Source organism: Dipodomys ordii, unplaced genomic scaffold, assembly GCF_000151885.1.
Source record: "Dipodomys ordii isolate 6190 unplaced genomic scaffold, Dord_2.0 Scaffold12, whole genome shotgun sequence".
Taxonomy (NCBI): Eukaryota; Metazoa; Chordata; class Mammalia; order Rodentia; family Heteromyidae; genus Dipodomys; species Dipodomys ordii.
Genome location: NW_012267228.1, coordinates 25,282,970 through 25,295,979, shown reverse-complemented (window position 1 = coordinate 25,295,979; position 13,010 = coordinate 25,282,970). Strand labels below are relative to the sequence as shown.

At 45.9% G+C, this 13,010-nt stretch overlaps 1 protein-coding gene across 3 annotated transcripts in view; it reads left to right on the top strand.

The window, feature by feature from the left end:
- The first annotated feature begins 1,327 nt into the window (after window positions 1-1,327).
- The window catches only part of Lrrc3b (leucine rich repeat containing 3B), an 85,503-nt gene continuing 73,820 nt past the window's right edge, over window positions 1,328-13,010 (top strand). Inside the window, exons 1-2 of one of the 3 annotated variants that reach the window (XM_013010419.1) lie at window positions 1,328-1,728; window positions 4,021-4,161. The gene's annotated coding sequence lies outside the window, so the exon portion shown is untranslated. Of the gene's footprint in view, window positions 1,729-3,271; window positions 3,350-4,020; window positions 4,162-13,010 lie in introns of those variants that run through there. The other 2 variants (XM_013010421.1, XM_013010422.1) reach the window with 2 other exon arrangements.

The window sequence follows — 13,010 nt, the reverse complement described above, 5'->3', positions numbered from 1 at the left end:
AGCAGAATGTATAATTCTTCCTCTCTGCAGTTCCTCAACAACATGGTTTTCTTTTGCCTTTGAGATTTTAGAAATTTAACTTGTGGTAATCAATGAGAGAAGGAAGATTACCTAGGAACAAAAATGAATGAAAGACCTTCCTATTTCCAGCCTAGGGGCTGGCTGTGGATATAGCCCTGAGTCCCCACCTTCAGAAATTCTTAAAGGTGTCATCACCTGAGTCACTTCAGTTCTAAAGACAGTTCTAAGATCTAGCTAGTCTTGAGAGAGAAAATGACCTTCAACTGGATAAACATTCCTTCAGTACTCATTAGGTATAAACCACTGTTGGATGTTGAATTGAGAACAAATAAAAATGGGGTATTCATAAATGAATGAAGTGATAGAGAAAAGCCAAGAATCAGAGAGAAAAATTAATTCTGCTTGGGGATCGGGAGGGAGTGGAATAGAGTTAGGAAAAGAAGGTGATATTTATTGAGGCCTGACGACACAGATTCCTCTGTCCTAAATTGACACCGAAAAGTAAATAATTAAAATCGTAAGAACATCGCGAAAACCAGTCATTTCCTTTATTTTCACACACACACACACACACACACACACACACACACACACACACACACACTTTCTTAAGAAACACTCCCATTCTGCCTGGAAGAAGAAGTGAAAAATTGAACCCTCGCATCTTTTCCTCTGGGAAACTGGGGGATCAGGATTAGGAACCACAACTCTTAAAATTTGGACCTCCCTGACTCATCCTGAGAGCTCACTGGCTTGGGGGAGGAAATCCTATCTTATTCAACCCCTCCTCTCCACCTACAGCCTCACACAGTGCTTGGCACCCATTAGGTAATCATGTGTGCCATGGATTTTAAGCATCTACTTTCCCCCCACTGAAGACAATGGAGAGTAATAGAGCTCTGGTCTCAGTAGTTATAAAAACAGGGGAAAGAATGGGGCCATTAACAACCTGCAGGAACTGTGGAACTGCGAAGGGGGAACCTGGAGGCGGCGGGGAGGGGGGAGAGAAGGTGAAAGCAAACACCTCTCAAAGCAAACACTCCTTGCACTTTGCCTCCATTCCAGACCCACCCATCCCCCCTCCGCCACCCCACCCCCTCCCCCCATCCACGCGAAGGCAAGGGAAAGGCGCAGACTAAGCAATAGGGAAGCTCGGTCGGTCACGCTCTTTCCAGGCTGCTTTTCCAGTCCACAGCAGCCTCGCCCCTCCTCCCTCGTCTCTACGCCAAGCTTTGGAGGCGACTCCTCTCTAGTGACTGAATCCACCGCATTTTAGGACCAGTCGCCTTTTGCCTCTCTGGTGTCTTTGTCTGCTCTTCCTGCGAGGCTCCGGCGCCCGGGTCTGCTGCAACCACCGCAGCAGCTCGAACCAAGTCGGGCCCCACACGGCCGCTCGGGGGCCGCACCCTCGCTCCGTGGCGGCGCCCGGAGACGCCAGTCGCGCCACGCACTGCCTGCGTCCCGCGCGCCCCAGCCACCGCGTCTCCACGCCGCCGCCACAAGCCAACCGTGGCCGAGGATCTGAGCCCCACCAGCCGGCTGGGGAAAGAGAAGGGGAGGAAGGGGTGGGCAGCCCAGCTGGCAGCCGGCTGGAGGTGGCGGCCGACGCAGCCCTGACTGCGCGCACACCCCTAGGCAGACGCACCCCACACCTCCTCCCTGCGCCAGGGGGATGGAGCAGCCATCTCAAGCCGGGACTGGCGCAAGGTAAGGTGCAGCCGCCTGTTGCTTTTCGCAGAGCGCGGGATCATCTCTTCCCGGTGGTGCTGCGGCTGTCTGGCCCTCTGGGAACAAGTGGAGAACTATCGCCCTCAGTTGTGAGCCGTGGCTGTGCAAACCTCTGGTCCCTTTGGTACAGACCCTTGGAGAGGCATCAGCCGGCGAGGGGGCGTTGTTAGCTTTCTCCACTTTGGTGCAGCTGGCTGCCGTGCAGTAGTCTGCAAACTTTTGTGACCCCCCCTCCTTTCCCCGCGCGATGCTCACCCCCGTGTGCGGTGCACTTGCACGTTTAGTTCTCGCGTGCGCCCTTCCCCCAACTCCCCTTGTGAGACGCGTGTGCCCGTTTGGATCTGTGTGTTCTTCTCCGAGACTGGGCACTCGCCGCAGCTCGCCGGCGCTCCCGAGGCGTGGGCTCTCGGGACCCGGCAGTGCCCTCAGCCTGCCCCGTAAGAGCTGGGTAGGAACCGTGATGGTGACATCGGAGTGGGGGGGGGGACGTGGAGAGGGGCAAGGCTGCGGGCCACTCCTGGAGCTGTATCCCGAGTGGTGGTTGGGGGTGGATTAGTACCCTGGAGCATGCCACCCACCCAACTCCAGAATGAAACCCTTGGAGTGGCTTTGGGTTGTGCGCCTCGGGAACCGCATGTGCAGCTATGGGGCGCGCGGGGTGGGTGCGTGAAGTAAGTGAGCGAGCGGGGAAGGAAAAGATTGCTGGTGGGGATGTGGGAGGAAGCTGGGGAGAGGGGGGAGATCTGAGGGGAAGGGAAAGGCTCTCTTAATGAAGGCGAGGGGAATGGCCAAAGCAGGAGGAAAAGAGATTTTTTTAAGTCCTGAGGGCTCTGGCCTGGGTGTGTAAATGCAGATGGGGGAGGGGCTGGGTAACCTGGGCAAGCACTGGGGTGGAATGCAGCCCTGGAATTTCGGGGTTCTGGGGGGCGGATTTGGGAAGGTGGGCTGCTGGGGTGCCTGGTGCAGCGATCTCGCTCTTGGAGAGTGGAAGCAAACCTCCTCAGCTATCATCTGAATGCGCTGGCATCTTGGGCGGTGACTGAATGGTCAGATCAGGGATAAGGATGCTTTTCTGGGTCTTAGAAAAGCATAGTTCCCCTCTCTTCTCTGGCAGCCTCTGGCTTTTACACCCATTCATCTCTGCAGCGCGGTGGGTTAGATCCATGCCCACCTTCCTTGCCAGTACTTGGGCATCAAACAAGACTCCACAAGCCTCAGGGTGGGAATGGAATTCCTGGCCATTAGGAGAATACGTGGGTGCAGGGTGGGGGCTGGAGGTCGGAAGGGGAGTCCCCAAAGCCCAGCAAATAGGCAGGGGTCCCAGCGGTGGGAGGAGCCTGCCAAGGCGGAGGCTGCCGTGGAAGCCACCTTCTCCTCCTCCCTCCCCCCTTGCTTTCCCCCCCGCTGCCCCACAAATCGCACCTGGGCGGAGCAATGGAGTGGGGGAGCCAAGCCGAGTGCTTCCACTGGTAGGATCGTCAGAGAAGGCGAGCTGGAGCTGGAGCTGGAGGGCAGGGCGTGCGAGGAAAACGCAGAGCAAGGGGGTGTGGGCAGCTGAGGAAGCGAGACCCACCTTCCCGATCCGGGGCCCTGGGCAAAGGTGCGTCCACCCACCACGCAGCCCTCAGGTAGACCCCTTTGCTTATTCCTTTCTGGATGCTTTGGTGAATGCAAGAAGGCGAAGCTCCTCCTTTGCACCCTAGCAATTCAGAGTGCAAGACAGTTTGCGGGAGAGCGGGGGGGGGGGGGCTAGTCTGCTGTTGCAAAGAAGAGACAGCCGCCTCTCTTGCTTAGCACTCAATCCCCCACCCACCGACCTCCCTTTTCCAGATGAGGAACACACATGGTTGGATAGCCAGGCGGGGAGCACCTCACTTAACCTTGCTCTCCCACACGAGGCGCATGCCCCTCCCCTCTCCAAGTGACACTTCTGGCTGAGTCTTTTTGGTGGTTCCTACCGCCCCCATAGGCGGTTGTATTGGGGGTTGTACTGGAGGTTGTACTGATCTGGAGCCCCCATACAGCTCTCAGGTTCTCTCTAGCCGGGCCTGACATGGGCACAACCTTCTGTATTTCACCCTGTGGATCCTTCCTGCTCTCCCGTGCTAGCTGGGAGCAAGCAGAACTCGGACAGTGGCTTATTTAGACCCTCTGGTCAGATCCGTCCAGAGGACACGTGGCTTGTCCAGGGCACCTGGGAGGAGCCTGCATGAGGGTCACTGCCATTCTGGGGCACCCTTGAAGCAGCTAGCTTTCTGCCTCACTCACCAGGGCCCCAAGGAGCAGGAGGAGCAGGAATCCACTCAACTCAGGGTCCTGGAGCAACAACTGAGAGTTGAGGCCACACCTCAGAGGCTGGGCCTGGCTGGTGACAGAACAGAACACAGCTTCCGAATTGCCTGGAAACCTGAGGTAGGATCCCCCCACTATAAACTCTTCACACCATAATACTTAGTTTCTGACACCCGAAGGCTGCTTTCTTTCTGAATGTTTGTCACCTGGATTTGTGCTCCAGGCTCTTCCCTTGTCTCAGAAACTGGTTAGAAAAGATCACTGGGCAACCTGAGAGAAGACTCCAGAAATATGGCAGGTGGATTTCTTTTCCGCCCACGTTGTTCCTCTCTTCTGGGGAGATTCGTAATGATAATAGTGAATACTACTTAATGTTTCTTAAATTCTTATTGTGTGGTAAGCACTTTCCTCCGTAGTTTATGTACTTTCGTTAATCATGAAGGATGATAAAGTTTTTTTTTGTTTTTTGTTTTTTACAATTTTGTAGATGAGAAGCCCAAACTACAGAGAAAGTGTTTGCTTCTTTTTCAACTAGCCAGTCCCCAAAGAGGCTGGCTCCTCTGGTGGGTAGAGCACACTCTCAGGTCTATTTCATTGTCTCCAAGGACACATGAAGACCATTTAGCCTTCATTTTAAACCTTAGGGGCAAATGGTGGGTGCCAGCCATTCTTGGGATGTGTGTCACCTGCCTCAGTGCACCCCAACAGTGTACCTTGGTAAGATGGGAGCAACTACAACAACCCATGGAAGGAACTGGTTACAGCGCTGGTCTTGGAAAGCTGTTAGTAAATGTCCTCCTTTGAAGTACAAGACAAAGTGAGAGGTCCAAATGGGAATAAAGCTTTACTTTCTGGTTTAAAAAAAATTAGAGGTATTCTCGGTGCTCATTTTGTGATTTCCCTTCTGCAAATTAAATCACAGAATGTTAAAGTTAAGAGGGATCCCAGATACATCTTTTCTAACCCAGATCCAGTGATAGGCTGTACTTCAGGCCATTCTGTCAGAATATCTGTCTTTGACCCTCATCAAATGAACTATATTTATATATAAATAGATTATGGTCATTTTTCTGCTGTTTATCGGCATCTCAAAATTAGAGAAAAATATTTTTTCCACAAATGACTTTCTTTGTTTAATTTTTCATAAATGCTTCTCCATGAACATAATGTGAAAAAGTCAGTACAAGGGACACACAGCCCCCTTCCCCTTTCTCTTTTGAGAAAGATTGCAATAGAATATTTGCAAGCCATCAAATCAGCAAAAGTTAACTAACCATGCAATCTTTTAACAATTCTAATTAAGATGAAATGGATCTCAACCATTTCTGCATAGTCCTTCTATCAGGTTGAGTAGTTCTGTCCTGCCCTTATTCCCAAGTATTTGTGCAAATATGAGACAATATAGGATATCAGAGAGAAATTGCTTTCATACAATGAAATGAGCTGGTATGGTTTCTCCTGGAAGTCGTGCCTTTGACTTGAGCTTTTGTGCAATAAAACAATGGACTCCAGCAGTTACACCTGGGACTTAGAAATAGGAACAGTGCATCTTCTCCACTTCTCCACTTCTTCAACCCACTGAGCCCTTTCCACAATGAGGACTTTCTCCTGCCATTTGGGGATTCCATCTAACTGTATGCACACATGTGGGCTGGTATTCTGGTTTCTGGGGAAACCCCATGTCTTCTTTCGAAAGCCATAGTACCAGAATGTCCTCCTCTGTGAGGAAAACCAAGAAAAAGTCTTGGAGGAAACAGCCAGAGAGCACAGAGAGGCTGTTTCTTAGTCTCATCAAGATGGCAAAAGTTCCATGTAAACAGTGGAAACCTGATAGCTTTTATGTCACCTGGATCAAAATTTCCAGCACTAAGGCTGTGATGCACCAAGACAGAGGTTCTGGGGAGTCTCTGAAGTGGAGCAAGCAAAGGTAAGGGGATAGTGACCTGAAGAGGAGAGGAGACTTGGCTGATGACAAGTCCTGGTGGGACAGAAATGCCTGTAGCAAATGCTCATGCACTATGCACTAGCTCCCCTCTTCTTTCTTTCTTACCTCTTCCTTAGCCTATCATCTGATATAGGTCACAATGTGGTGGATGTGAATCACAGAACTCCTAGCTACTTGTGTGTGAGGGTGGGGGGGAGGTGGTCATTCACTTTCTAGTGAATTCCTTAGAAATGAGTCTTGTTTTTATGTAAGTAGGAGAATGTTGCACACCTGCTACAATCTTCAGGGAGAGCCATCAAGTCATTGCCTCAAGGGAAGCCTTTTGGGGGCAAGGACACTGATTTCATTAGACTACAGCAGTTAAGTGTTTTCTTACCCCAGTAGGACAACATGTCCGAAGATAGTTTCAGTGGGGAAGAGAATTCATGTGATCCTGGCATACATCCATGTTTCCCATGGTGAGATTTTTTTTTTGGGGGGGGATGTGGTAGAGTTGGCCTCTCATCATGTGATTCATGTGGGCCACATCCCTCTGTTAGTTTCCTGTGACTCCAGTGTGGTATGGAATCAAAGGCCCAGATGACACCTCTGCTGGCACAGGACTCTGGCATCTGTTTCTTTCCAGTCATACAAATAGGAGTTTGTTGATGTTTCGGATAACAAGTAGTATCAAGCAACACAACTCCATCTAATATGAAGGATGTGGAAAATTAAAACTTTATACTCAGAACACATTAAATAGGTATGTATGTAATACATAGTATGAGTTATAATGCTCATTTGGAGGTTGGATGTTTGACATATAAAGTAAAATCAACCTGTACATCATCTGACTTAGACTATTTCTAATAACAAGGGAAGGCAAGTAATAAGATTCTGTGAGAAGAATTTGAAGAAAATGTTAACGAAAGCTTTACCCATAGATTGTAACTTGAAGCTTTGTTGAACAAATGGCTTGAGATCAGGATGGAAATTCATATCTGAAGTGTTTTAATATGTTTTCATACACTTTGTAAAAACTTAAGACTTAGTATATCTCAGTCAACCACTGGAAGAGAATGAAATCTAGAAGCTTTTCATGAGCTGACAGTTTTCCTTCAAAGTGGCAAGGTAATCGTAAGGGCCATATAATTCTTTGAAATAAAGGAATAAATATGGAACAAAAAGAACTACCCCCCATAAAAATGGATTTTGTTCTTTAAGCGGATAAATGAACAGATTAGGAAAGGTTACAAAATTTATGATTTCATTTTATCCTAAGCTCTCCAAGCTGCATTTAATGTTAGTGCTTGTACAGTGCAAATGTCAGTACACTTCCAGGTATATTTTTTTCAAGTGCTTTTGTACCTTTTATTAGAAAAAAATGGAAACAAATATAAAAAAATCTACAGCAAGCCACTCTCTCCAGGAGCAATGTTTGACAAAGTAGTATTTTTTTCAAATATAGGATAGGTTAGATTATTTTCCCCCTCTTTTCTTTCTCCTCTCCTTCCTTCTCCTCCTTTCTCCTTCCCTCCCTCCCTCCCTTTCTTCCTGTTTTTTTTTTCTCTAGATCATTGACAGAGTAAGTACTTAATACCTTCCCAAGAATGATTACTTTTTCAGGACAAGGTAGGGCTAAGTGCAGATTGCACCTGTACCCTACCCAAAGCCCAAACACCAAGATCACGAGGTCTTTTACTGGATCTGCCCCCAGTCTTCTAGCTCAGCTCTGATTTGAAGAAACAGTGCCCGGGCCTGCTTCTGAGGGCTTCCCTGTTGGCAGTGACTAAGCAGTATACTTTTTGTATGCTACAATGGAACTTGGCCACTGAATAGAGTCCTGGTCCAGGCTACTGGTCTAGCCTAGACACAAGGTCCACAGGGATTATCAAGAAGGGTACTTTTCACCCCTTTTTAAAAACACATTGATGCTTAGGTTATGTTATGAAATACTGTGTGGTCATTATTAGAGTATCCAGCTGGTTTTTAAATTGTATTTCAGAAATACATGCTACAATTGTAATGAGCATCATTCCTAAGTGGGAAGTGTAGGTAGTATAAATCATCCATACCAGAAGCCTCTGCTATAAAACCTATGAAGGAAGGTGATATAAGACCAGCTTAGTCAAAAGAGGCAAAGAAAAGCAGCAGAGGAGAGGCACTGAGACAGAAGAGGAATAAGAGAGACCAAGAAAGAAAACTATTCATTCTAAGGAAGAGAGCCTAGCAGTTGGCACAGAAAGATTTTGCACATTAGCATCCTAAACGCATAGACAAAAGGGGAAACAGAGGAGACAAAGAAAGTGGAGATAATAAGTCCTAAAGAAAAAAAGGTGTACAAGTAAAAGAAAGATGCACTACATAATTCCTAATTGTCTGCATTAGCTTAGATCAGGGTAGGGCCTCAGCTGGAGGCCCTGGCCCCTTTTTCACATCCCAGAATACCTCATTAATGTGTAGCTTCTCAATCACCAAATTCAGAGCTCTTCCCTCATGTACCCCATAGTGCGCTTTGGCAATCTGATGAAGCCTAGGAAACTTCAGCATTATGTTTTTTTTTAAAAGTAGCATTATGTTCTTGAATGCATGAAACATAAAACAAGATTACAAGCAGATCTTAGTAAAACATTTATTTAGTTATAATGTGTGATGTATGTGCCTCTTATGCAATGCATGCATAAGTTGTACCACGGGGACTCATTAATGGCTATGTCATTTTGGAGTAGAGATGAGCCTAAATGCATAACTATAGCAACAATAATATGATTTGAAAAATTCCTAATTACACTGGTGGCAAGAGCTGCTGATTCCAATATTATAGTTGAGGTTTATGACTGGCATTCATGAGAGAATAAATACTACTTTGCTATGTCATTTTAATGAGGGAAGTTTTTTTTTCCATTCAAGTTCATAGGCAGATGTCTTAGGACCCACTAGGAGAGGCCTTAGAAATGCATGATCACAAGAACTCTAGACCAGGGGGACTCTGTCATTTGTCATTTACCACAAGGACACTCTGGAAAATGAAAGGGCTCTTAGTTATTTTTGCAAGACAGTAGATGCAAGTTGGGATAAGCAAATTGGGATTGGGCAAATTGTCATATATGACCCTATAGGATCTTATTTGCTTTTTCACTTCCCAGGGATCTTTTCTTCCTAGAGCACCTCTGCACCAAGGAATTGACTTTATCTGCCCTATTCTTGGAGAATACTGGTTGGGAAGTGGAGATAACCTTTAGTGAAAGAAGGGCCCATATCAGCGCCACTGCCTGGCTATGGAGTGCCTTTGTAAGAATAAAATAATGGACTTCCTAGGTGTAGCAGGAAATCCTGAATCCTGGCCGGATAAGCACTGGCTTACATTTGAGTTCCCAATGATCCCCTTGGCGAGGTGCCCTGTAGCCTTGGCCAATATCACCTGAAGTGAGGGAGAATTATCAGGCTACATTGCATTTCTGCCAAAAGTTTCAGCTTCCTTTCCAGCATTTTTTTTTCATTTTAGCAGAGCTGCCACAATAGTTTTGAAAGGTTCACTTCCTTTCCCTGCCCACTTCTTAGCAATCAGGAAATGGCCTTGGTGCAAGCAGGTGGATGGATAGTCATGGGAAAAGCCCAGGATCGGAAGCATTCTTAAACTGAGTGGTGAAGAGGGGATTGTAGTTATAGGGTGTTTTCTAAACAGATAACTGTCATTGTGCAGTGTTGGGGGGAGATGACAGATTGGTCCTCTTCTTGTTTTTGTTGTTGTTATTGTTGTTGTTGTTTTTCCTGTTGTAACTGGTGAAATAAAATCGTCTGAGTAGGAGAAAAGTCTCTCTTCAGAAACCCTTTGACTTAGCGGAAAGAGGCAACATCTCAGAATATGTCTTCTGCATATGAACTATTGACTGGGATACGTGACCTGGCACAATGTCACCTGGTTCCTTGGTTCTTACCAAAGGTTCTTACCTGCCTACGGCAGGTGATGTCAATTACATGGAGCCCTACTTGCTGAGAGACAGGGTAACTGGGGGCTAAATGTTTTTAAAAGCCCCTTCCAGTGGATGATCTAGAGTATCAAGGATATGTCCAAGACTGCTGTTTGTTTCTGTTGTTTTTCAGTCATGGGGCTTGAACTTAGGGCCCAATCACTATGTCTGAGCTTTTTTCCCCCCCTCTAGGCTAGGACTCTACTACTTTAAGCTCTAATAGGCATTTTCTGATGGTTATTTGGAGTTAAGAGTTTCATGGACTTTCCTTCTTGGGCTGGCTTCGAACCACAATCCTCAGATTTCCGTCTACTGAGTATCAGCTAGGATTACAGGTGTGAGCTACCAGCACCCAGCTCTTCAGCACTATTATTTATACTCCATATAATGGGTTCTTGTTTAAGACTTTCATGTCTTTGTTGATCAACACTCTAGGATCCTGAACATCAGTGTTACCTGCAACAAAAGACTAAGGTAGAAGGCTTTAGAGGGAAAAGTTACTCAGGAGGGGACAATGTAGGAAAGGGGTGATATGATGTACTCCTGCTTTCTTTTCATGCAAAACGGAAGAAAGATGGAGGAAATTTTGAAATGCAATTTACTTGTCCAATTCTCAAAAGGCATATGACAATATTCCTCTCTATTTAAAAACTTAAAGTAAGTCCTGGTTGTAGGTAGTACCTGGTTGTAGGTATGGTTTCAGAAGTATTTTATTGTGTATCTTTTCTCTGTCTCTTTATGTGCCATTTTCCTCAGCATCCCATAAGTCCTGCTGCTGAGTTGATACTACTAGCTCATATTTGCAATTGTCCACATTTTCTCTCTCCAACTCTATGCTGGTGACTTGAAAACAACCAACTAAGAGTACTTACACTAGCAGTGAAAAGCACAGCTTCCCCTCCCCCAGAAAATCTGGTTCCAGGCCCCCACCCCATCAAGGAACTTTCTGTTCTTATAACTTAAAGAACTCTTTCCCATATCCTCCATTTGTCATCCTCTTCCTGACTGCTCATTTCTCTTTCCCTCATCTTTCTCTTTTCTTTCTAGCTGCTCATCTGCCTACCAACTACCACTCAGAGGTAGCCAGACTAAACTTGTAATTCGTTTCTCTTCTTCCATTTAGTAGCTAAGTAAGGACTATGAGAACATTTTTAACTTTGCTAACAGTTTTTCTATGTAAATGAGGTGCAATGATAAGAATGTGAAAGATGTAAATGATTTGAACAAGTACTTTTAATAGTGCCAGATAGCGATAGATATTACCTAAATCATTGTTATTATTATTGAGCAGAACATTGTTGTTCTTATTAACTATTATCTACTATTTTACTCAGTGTTCAGTACTAAGTATGTCTACATGAAAGAAGTTAGTAAAACAAGGAAAATATTCAAAGAGCTCTGACCAAAGCCCAGTTAGTTATTACAGTGTTATCCAAATTGATTTCAGGGAGACAGGAACATTTTAATGAATCCTGAAGGCTAGTCACACAGCGTGAGCAAATTGACAAAACAGACAGGGACATCCCCAGAGGAGGAACAAGATATGAGCACAGATAAAAGAGGAACCAAAGAGGTGGTTGTTAGGGTTTATGAGCCTGAACCTGAGGTCCTAGAAGGAGAAGGGACATTGGATGGACTTCAGGTAATACCTAGAGTCCAGGAAGTGAGCTGCAATCCTCTTTTAGTTCTTTCTGTTGTCTGTCCCAGCACAAGTCTGAGTTTAGGCTCTTCCTGGAGGTGGGAGGAGAGGTCATAAATCCAGATTTTATATGGAAACTCCTGATGTTTAATGGTCTGTTTCATTTAATTAAGACTAAAATGAAACAATAACAACAGAACAGAACCCATCTATAGTTATAGTCAGCCTCCTACAGAAGAGTGGAGTTCTACATTTTAAGCTTGTTTAAAAACGCTAACATACAGCCAGGAGCCAGGGGCTCACATTTATAATCTTAGCTACTCAGGAAGCTGAGATCTGAAGATTTCAATTCCAAATCAGCTTGGGCAGGAAAGACTCATGAGACCCTTATCTCTAATAAACTACTCAGGAAAAGCTGGAAGTGGAGCTGTGGCTCAATGATTGAGCACAAGCCTTGAGCAAGCTCAGGGACAGTACCCAGGCTCTGAGTTCAAGGCCCAGGACAATACAAAAAAAAAGATATGCAATAATTGAAATTCCTGAGTTTGAATGTGATTCCCTCCTTAACTGTGTGACTACAAATGAGGGTTCTTTAAGCTCTCTGAACCTTAGTGTTCTACCAAATGCCTATCGTTACTTTTATCCTCCATTCCCGGCTGAACGAATGAGTCCTAGCAAGGAACCTGACAAATGTTGGAATTATCCCTAAGCTTTAGCAGAGCCACACACAGTACAGCTCCCAGTCTCCTTTTAAGTCATCCGAAGACATCTGACTGTCCTCACATGCCTCATTAATTTGAACAATTGATGGGAGGAAAAGAAAGGTAGGTGTGTTTTTCCTTTTGTATTTTGTTCAACGTCAGAAGGAGCTTGGCATTCCATTTTGGAATTCAGCATGTCCAGGAGGAATCCACCTCTGCATTCCTCATTGGTTCCGGAAGGATGGAGGGCAGTAGGGCCACTTCTGTCCTGTGAGCTGATGATGGTTCTTTCAACTGCTCCTGGTGTTAGTCAGCATTGTCAATACATTTGTGTATTTCCCCTCTTGTCATCCCTTTCCATTCCAGGCAGGTTATTATCATGCAAACTTTTATGAGCCAACCCTAGAAGAATCAAGCCAGTTGTTTCTGGTAGAGGGGCTGAGCCAGGTGGACATTAGCTCTGACGCTAGTGAGAGGTGCGCCCAGCCTGCTTCACTGGGCCTGGTGGAACAAACTGTAACTGCAGCCTTGTTGGCCTTCAGGCTTATGATAATTCCATAAAACACAGTGCCGTCTGCTTGACATTACCTTTATTCGTTTTGTTATGTTGAACATGGCCATATTGAGTTTTCAAGAAGCAGATAGGCTTTGAGGAAGGCATAACTGATTTCAAAGATCAGGTCTTCCCAGGACTGGGGCTCCATGCAGCGTTCTAACCACACTGCTTCTAGTGC